The sequence below is a fragment of the Acanthochromis polyacanthus genome, chromosome 7 (genome assembly GCF_021347895.1).
Source record: "Acanthochromis polyacanthus isolate Apoly-LR-REF ecotype Palm Island chromosome 7, KAUST_Apoly_ChrSc, whole genome shotgun sequence".
In the NCBI taxonomy this organism is placed as follows: Eukaryota; Metazoa; Chordata; class Actinopteri; family Pomacentridae; genus Acanthochromis; species Acanthochromis polyacanthus.
The window spans coordinates 27,649,110-27,655,841 of NC_067119.1; positions in this window are offsets into that span (position 1 = coordinate 27,649,110).

Here is a 6,732-nt window from a genome sequence, read left to right on the forward strand (position 1 = left end):
AACTTAATAAACAGAACACAATCAAAACTATTTTTAAATAAACAAATTTTATTATTGTTTAGCTAATTAGAAGGTGGTCATTATTAAATTGGGACAGTTATTTAGTTCACATTTTAGTGACATCCAGTCATTTTTTAATCAATAAATGACTGTTTCCATAATAAATAATGATGGAATGAATAAATACATGATCATAATGAACATAAAAAACAGACTTTTTTTTTTTACTTTTAATAAAAATGAATGCAAAAATATTTTCCATGGATTTCAAAAGTCCCTCAGTTTTATCATTAAATATCCTAACAGCTGCATTAGGGTTTTATATACTGCTTGCTTCAAATGTGAGCATGTTTCTGATGGTGAGCTGCTGGTGGAATACAGATAGTGTTACCAATAAATTCAAGTTTAAATATCTAGAAATATATTTTTATAAAGTGATGCAAACCTAATAGAAACCGTTGTGATGCCAACAGGTTTGGATTTCTAATTTACTGCATTAAAATCCATGCTCATATTTGCAAAATCTGTCAAACACAAGAGTTTAATATCACTTTCTGAGTGTCATGCAATCAGAAGTGACAGAGCTTATCATTTTTTAAACTTGCTCTTAAGTAATATAGGAAAAAAAATTGAGGTGTGATAAGACGAAGAGTGGCTGTCACTCTTTTAGGAATGGGCTCCTCTGCTTGAAGTTAGCTTTAGGCATCAATAAATGACTCACGGATCATACTTTTTGCTAATGTGCACAGATGTAAATATTTTAAATAGATACTGTAGGTAATAAATAAATCGCTGGTCCAATCTAGCTGGCTAAGCTCAGCACCAGATTGATAGCAAGGGTAATTTATGGTACGGAGCTCCAGCAAAACACTTTCAAATAAATAATGGACTTCATGTGTCTGCCCGGTGCTCAGTGCAGCCACTGTCTGCTGTGGATCTGAGGGGGAAAGAGAGGCAAAGTTTGATGACAGAGATGGCGGTATTCCATTTTAAATAATAACTGAAACAATTTTCAGTGGTAATTGTACTTCTAATTCTGAGTAATGCATGAATAAGCACAATTATCCCCCCAAAAAATGTCATTCCAACTTCCAGCATTATCCAAACTGGATGCCATTTTGCCTTCATGTGAACTAAAGCTGTTCCCCCTCATAATAAAACTGCTAGCAAAACCAAAAATAACAAATAAAACAGACTGGAAAAGAGCAAGACAGAGAAAAATTAGATGACCAGTTTGGCCAGTTTGTTAAGATCCAAAGCCAAAACTTCTTTACAGTGCACAAAAAATGTACGTTTGTCTGGACAAACACCTTTTCATGCAAACACATAAATTCCAAAAAACAAAATCCAGGTTTTCTCCGAATTCAGACCTGCCAAGAACCCTACCTTTCAGACACATTCATCTTCTTCTTTGTCTTGTCTCCCACCGTCTGTTTATTCTGGCATTCATCAGCGCCATTACTGCCATGCCCGTCAGATCTCTTCGGGGAAATGAAAAACAGCAGTCATTTTAAGGTGCGGGCTAAAGGTTAGTTCATGTAGATGGAGTCTGGCACATCATTCCTTGCATGCGTCTCTCCCATGCTGGTAGATTCTCTATTTCACAGTGTAGAACACAGCAAAAGTGCACCTGAAAGTTCACAAAATGCCGCTGAATTTAGTATCTGGGGTTTAAAGAAAGTCACAGGAAAAAAATGGAGCGAATAAAGAAATCTGCGGCAGGAGGTTTGAAACCAACAGATGCTGTGGGATTTGCTTTATAGGTGATATAAAAGCTTAAAGGGCTGTCAGGATTTGTTCATGAAGCAAAAATTACCCCCCAAAAAAGGGGGGAAAAAAATTCCAGGACAGCACAAAAGTGTCCTCTGCTTTGCACTCGACTCTTGTGAGGAGATTTACCTCTGGAAAAATTGTTCTATGAGAAAGATTCATTTTTTTCTCGTTTCAAAAGCCTCATTACTTTATATCCAACCTTGCGAGTAAATGAAGAGCAATTAGCTTTGTTAAATTCTCCAAAAGGCCACAATGGCAATAAAAAGGAGTGATTGTACAGGTGGCAAACATCGTCTTGTCTCCAGGAGAGGAATGCACTTTTGCTAATGTTGGTGGTGTTGGTCCAGAGGTTACATGGGTAGCTCGTGGTGAATTTTTTTTTTCTTTTTTAGTTCCTCGGAGGTGATGAATGGCAATGGGTATAGTGCCAGTAGCAATGTCTCTAGAAGTAGCTTATTCTGTGCTGCCAAGCATGATTTATGACAAGAAAAGGGAGGGGGGAATCTCTGACTTCACCATTTGCCCTCCTGCACTTTTCCATATCGTCCAAGTGGAGTTTGGGAGTATTGGATTGACACAGCAACTGCACACATCTGGTTTGGAGATATAGCCAGGCCGTTTTCATGCCAACAACCATTTAAAGGGAATAGGTGGAAATGGGAAAATGGAAATATGATGTGCTAAAAGAGGGAATAATATCCATGACAAAGATTATTATTGTTGGCATTCAGGAACTTGTTGTCAAGTGTTCTATAACTCTGAATCAGGAAAATGTGTTTGTGGGGTTTTTCAAGTATTGATGACAAAGAAGAGGTACCGTTCAGATTTATATGCTCTCATGTACAGAAACACTGACTGCTGACTGGTGGACATTCAGAACAACCGTGATGTATAAAAACACAACGTTGCTGAGTGCAGGTTTTCTGGGTGTGTCAGTTGAAATATTATTGCAATCTGATAAAGTGAAAGATTTATTTTTCTTTTCTTTTTTCTCTCTCGCCATTTTGCATAATTGAGAGGGTCCTTCACTTATAGGATGTCACTCGTAGTGACATACTATGATAGTATGTCGCTCTTAGTTTTGCTTTGTCTTAAAGGCATTAGAGGAGATTTAATTTCCTACGACTTTGAACGTAGCATGCGCATGCGCACATACAACCTCTCCCTCACCCCCCTCTAACCTCCCCCTTCTTAACGTTTACGAAGAAACGCCCCCCTCCAGAAACTTGCGTAGCACTCGTGAAGTTGTCTTTTACGGCTGGGTCCCCCTGGATCTTTATCTGCCATTATGTAAAAAAAGATGACCAAAACAAGTCGCCAGCTAACTACGAAGCTATACCAAAGCAACACATACACAAAACACGTAAGTCCAAGGCGTACGTAATCTACGTAACTAGGCCTGAGCCGGAAGATTTTTGATTGACAGGAAAGGGAGCAAACCAAACGCCTCGGTCCGAGCGCATTGATTGGCTGATGTTTTTCAGGTCCTGCCATGTCCACAGTTCTTTTTTTTTTTTTTTTTATTCTTTTAGAGACCATACATACAAGTCCACTAAAGGTCAGTATATTCATTTTATGTGAATCAGACAAATTAAACAAAAAAAAAACATCCTCCATAATGCCTTTAAGTACAAGAATGTGGCCCAGGCTGGAACAGCAACTCACTGTGTTGTCATGGAGGAACATTAGTGTCAGACTATTTGTGACCATTGTGTATTTAAAATGCAACTCTGTTAGATGACATGTTTTACATCTGAGAAAGGTGTCTCTGGGTTTTATTTTGGTTCATGTGAGTTCTGACTTCATGGCAAAGAAAATAGTGGAGCAGAGAAAACGTGATTTATTGTTAAAGGGCTGCATAAGTAATATTTTACCATTAACTTCACTCATTATGTTATACAGGGGTGAAGCGAGGGAAACTGTTAGAGAAACACACAGCACGCTGTTCATCCGCTCACTCGTCTGTATTGAGTGATTTCATTCAAATACACAGAAAAACACTTCTGTACTAAACAAATGCATACCAGAACTACACATTAACCTTCCATAGCAGATATTATTTTAAACATGAATTATCTAAACATTATTAACAACTGAGTAGACAGTAATACTTTAACCCAGGACCACGAGGACGCTAGCATCTAGCTTACATTTAGACTGATTCGCATTAAAATCCTCAAGATAATGAAAAACCACAAAACACAAACTCCTACAACAATTCAGACACAGAACACGTCAAACACGTTTCTGTTTTTAGATTTACACTGTTACACGAAAGCAATTACCTTAAACAGGGGTGTAGCGAGGGAAACTGTTAGAGAAACACACAGTACACTGTTCATCCACTCGCTCGTCTGTATTGAGTGAGGGGAAAACTGCACGCCCTCACCCTGCTGGAGCCCCAAGGCATTACTAGTGGATCAGTGCACATTTCAACTCTAACAGTACTTGTATCCAGGCGTGAACTAACCGTGACGTCACCCGTTGGTTTTAACGCCGAGAAAATGAAGCCCGGAATTTGCTACTTCCTGGTCGCCATTTTGGATTTTTTGGAGCCAGTGACGTAAAAAGTGTCATCAAACAGGCTGGACCAGAGAGCAACTCGGGGCAGGACCAGTCTATGGGCGGGCCAGACTGAAGCCAGACTGCTGAAAGCCTCGCCCTAAAGGATCTGTCAATCATTCCAGACAAGTATAGCCACGCCCCCTGGCTCTGCCAACTTTAACGATTTATTTACAATTCAGTATTGATTTATTTTAAGATCAGCCACCTGATCTCTTATTTTGACGATGAAAACTAACGGGAAAAAATCCTGAGCTGTAGAAAATCAGTATATCAAATTTTATTTTTTCCAAAAATGAATAGGGGTCTATGGAGCAAAAGCCTTTTGGAGCCAACCCTAGCGGACGGCGTGATATTGCAAGTTTTTGACACTTCCAGGTGGGCTTCATTCTTGGAGCCAAATGCTACGTCCATCTTTATATACAGTCTATGGCTGTGTCCGAAATGGCATACTAACGTACTACATACTACATGCTCAATGAGTATATACTGCATACTACGTACTATAAGTATGATTAGAATGCCAACCGTTCACCGTTTCCCATAATGCATTTCAAACCTTCGACGACAAAAACCGGAAGTACGGCTATCAAATATCTCGGCTGAATGCCGGCTTCAGGTCGATTTTACACTAACAAACAGTCGCATAATTAATGTGGCAATTTCAAGCCGGCACTCCTCATGCAGTTATTAGCCAGATTATGTGAATCGTTTCAATTGTAGCTGCAGGCTACTCGAGGTAGCTGCTACTTGTTCTGTATGCAAAGCGAGCTGCTGCAACTAGCTGCTAGCATTCAGTAGCACATTGTGAGGCATCTGACAAATTTAAAACGTTGATCAGAAAACGCCTATTTCTCAAATCTGTGGGGTGATTAGGATGACTACTTAACCACATAACATAAAATAAAAATCGCCACGGTCCGGCCACATATCCCGCGGAGGCTTTCATTTCGGTGGGTAGCTCGCAAAGCATTATGGGGCAGTTGAGTATGACAAGTGTGGTCACCGCGCATACTTAAAAATTTTCCGGAAATAGTATACATCCGGGTATTGCTCGCGTACTCAATCTTTTCATACTATCTAATGTGAACGCACTACATACTTATTTTGACGTCACACTTAGTATGAGTAGTACGTTAGTATGCCATTTCGGACACAGCCTATGCTTGTATCACAGGCGGCCATTATTTAAGGCATTACTAGTGGATTGGTGCTACATCAACCCATACATAAATCAGTCTCTATCGCCATTTACAACTACTACATATATATATATATATATATATATACTACATATATATATATATATATATATATATATGTAGTGGTTGCATTATCTTATAGAAGAAGATTAGGTGCTGTTTTGTTGGCAAAAGGGGGTTGTACAAAGTATTAACATCAGGGTTGCCAATAATTGTGGCACACATGATTTAATGTAAAAGGATTATTTCTTAATGTGTGATTTTTTTTCCTCCATTGAATAAACGCAGTTGAATTAAAAGTTGGATTTTGCTCTTTTTTCCATTGTGGTCCTATATTGTTTTGAAAAAAACTGAATTTATTAGAAGCTAAAGAACACATCTTAACCAGGGGTGCCAATAATTATGGAGGATGCTGTATATATATGTATATATACAGGGACGCCTGGTATAAATGGGCTAACAGGGCTAAGCCCTCCCAGGCCAACACAAAAAAGATGAGAAAATTATTTTTCAAATAACTTACAACAGATTGTTTTAAGTTTAGGTGAAAACAAAGGTAGCAACAGCACCAATCAGTCAAAAGAAAAACATAGAATATCTCTAAATGGGCTTATTTTTTACAGCCCCAGCAGATACAGTCCGCTTTCATTCATTTCGTTCTTGTAAGTGATTGACAGGTGTCATGTCCCGCCCCCGTGATTTAGTGATCATTTGGGCTAACTTCAGGCAGCCCACAGGCCTTTGACGCAGCGAGAAAAGATTAAGCTATGGCGGGCGTTAGCATGAACGAGATGGATTATTTGCTTTCATGTCCATTTTCCACAATGTCTTTGGAGGAAAAGCTGGAAGTTAAGAGACTGGGATCACATCAGCTGTGGATGTGAGCTTCTTTTCAAATAAGGTAGGCCCATGTTGACCTGTTAAAGGACTGTGACACCTTGTTTTTGCTGAGGTCATCTGTTGTACTGAAGGCGTGTTTTGCACTACATGTCGCCAAACAGTTGTAAAAGACAGTTGCAGCAGGCTATCTGTGGGCAGTCGTTGCAGTTGGAACACATTTTGTAGTGGTGTGTGTGTGTGTGTGTGAGTGACTGAGTGAGAGAGAGTGTTGATGGAGAGCACTAAAAAAGTATAGTGTACCTGTAATTCAGTGGTGTAGTCTATGTGATACGCAGGTATACACTGTATATTCACT